This window comes from Triturus cristatus, chromosome 7, assembly GCF_964204655.1.
Source record: "Triturus cristatus chromosome 7, aTriCri1.1, whole genome shotgun sequence".
Lineage (NCBI taxonomy): Eukaryota > Metazoa > Chordata > Amphibia > Caudata > Salamandridae > Triturus > Triturus cristatus.
This window is the reverse complement of record NC_140590.1, coordinates 647,126,833-647,128,922: the sequence shown is the minus strand read 5'-3', so window position 1 is coordinate 647,128,922 and position 2,090 is coordinate 647,126,833. Positions and strand designations below refer to the sequence as shown.

The window sequence follows — 2,090 nt, the reverse complement described above, 5'->3', positions numbered from 1 at the left end:
AAAATAGTCAGACACCAATATCAAACTTACACCCGGCAAGGGAATTTTTAGCAGATGATTTGTCACTGAGTCGTTATAGCGACCCAGTACAACTAAAACTTCAAACATTCCTCTTAACTGCATGCCATAGGTTTAATGGAGATTACAAAATCCATCCTTGAGTATTCAGTCCTTAAAGATGCTCTTTGTTGTTTTGCATGCAGGCATTTTAGTGCTGTTTCTGTGGGAGGAGGAGGACGTGAACCTGGCAATGTTGCATTCGCTGATTTTGGCTTCAGTGAGTGGGAAATGCTTGGTTGTTCTGTGTCAAAACATTGACAGTTAGAGAAGCATCATCATCAGTTATTGCTTGGATCAACTTCAAAATATTACAGCAGACTTCAAACCATCTTTATTCAGTTTCCTCCGTGATAGCAAGAGGTGTGGAGCAGGAAATTGAGGAGAATAGACTTCATGTGGAGCAGCTTAAGGTGGTATGTTTCTGAGGTCATCAAGGGCTTGCATTCCGTGCCATGGATGAAACTGAGGTGTCTCACAATAGGGGAAATTTCATTGACTTGTTAGAGATGATTTGTTTTAAAGATGAGAGGTTAAAAGAAAAAATGTCAAGGAGGTATGGACACTATACCTCTCCTAATTACCCAAATCACATGATATCTGTGTTGGCAGAGCTCGTCCATGAGCGTATTGTCAAAAAAGTGACAACATATTTTGCAGTTCTAGTTGATGAAACCAAAGATGTCTCACATAAAGAGCAGCTGTGTTTTATCTGCTTTGTTGATGTTGATGGAATTGTTCAGGAGAATGCAATAGGCTGTTACCATATGGAGAAGTTAGATGCCCCTAGCCTTGCTGCAGCCATTGTTGAAGCAGTACACTTAAAGCTGGACTTGACTGGAAGTAATGTGTTGCACAGTGCTACGATGGAACATCCGTTATGAGTAGCTGTTTTAATGATGTCCAAGCAAAAATCAGAGAGATCGCATCACAAGCAATTTATATGCACTACCATGCCCATCGCCGAAACCATGTGTTAGTGCAAACAGTAGCTAACATACAACCTGTAAAACATTTCTTTTCAACATAGCAAGCAGTTTATGTTTTTCATTCACAAAGTTCACCAAGGCATGCACTCTCTGTGAAAGCTCAGCCAGAGAGTAACTTGTATGTAATGGAGCTAGAAAGACTGTCAGGTACTAGGTGGTTTTACTGGTACTTCTGTGTTAGAAAAGTACAGATGTGATTTGAGTCTATTATCATTGTTCTTCGTGTAATAGCATCACAACAATGTGACAAAGAGCCTAGTTCAGAAGCCAAAGGAATTCTTAAGAACATTGAAAACTGTGGTTTCTTACTTACATTGCAGTGTATGGAACCTATTCTCTGAAAGATTTGCTGTGTATCCGAACTACTACAGAGAAAACCTTGTCTTGTCAAGATCATATGACCTAATTAAGTCAACAAGATGTGTTTTAATGAAGCTCCATCAAGACAGTCAGTGGACTGAATTGTTAAGTCAGGCTAAGTACTTAGCAGAACAGTGTGGAATTGAGATTCAAGAAAAATCTAATCCAAGGGCTCTATCTTCAAGACACCATAAATTGAGTAACAAATTTACAGATTATTTTGTCAGTACTTCTGTAGGGAAAAGATCCAGCCATTTTGATGTCTCAGAAAGTCGAAATCAACAGTCTGAGCACTTAAAAAAGGAAGTTTATTTTTCTACTCTGGATAGATTTGAAAATGAGTTTGATGCTCGATTTATAGACAACATGGGTTTCATGTCTGCTGTCAAAATGTACAATCGAAAAGCTGAATATTTTGTGGACTTTTCCTCTGCACTAGTTATTGATGACAAATATCCAGAGGCTGCAGTAGACTGAAGTCTTCTTCAATCTGAACTGGAAACTACAAAATCGTATCTTTTAGACAGGAATGTACAGAACATTCACTCTGTCAGACAGTATTTCATGTACCTACCAGGAGCATTTCATCAGGTTCTGGATCTTTTACATCTAGTTCGTACATTTCCTATTACTACTGCTACAAAGGAGAGATTCTTCTTCTGTATGAAAAGGGTAAAAAAGTAT

At 38.5% G+C, this 2,090-nt stretch overlaps 1 pseudogene; it reads left to right on the top strand.

The window, feature by feature from the left end:
- Window positions 1–602: 602 nt before the first annotated feature.
- On the top strand, window positions 603–1,883 carry LOC146810284 (uncharacterized; annotated as a pseudogene).
- Window positions 1,884–2,090: the final 207 nt, after the last annotated feature.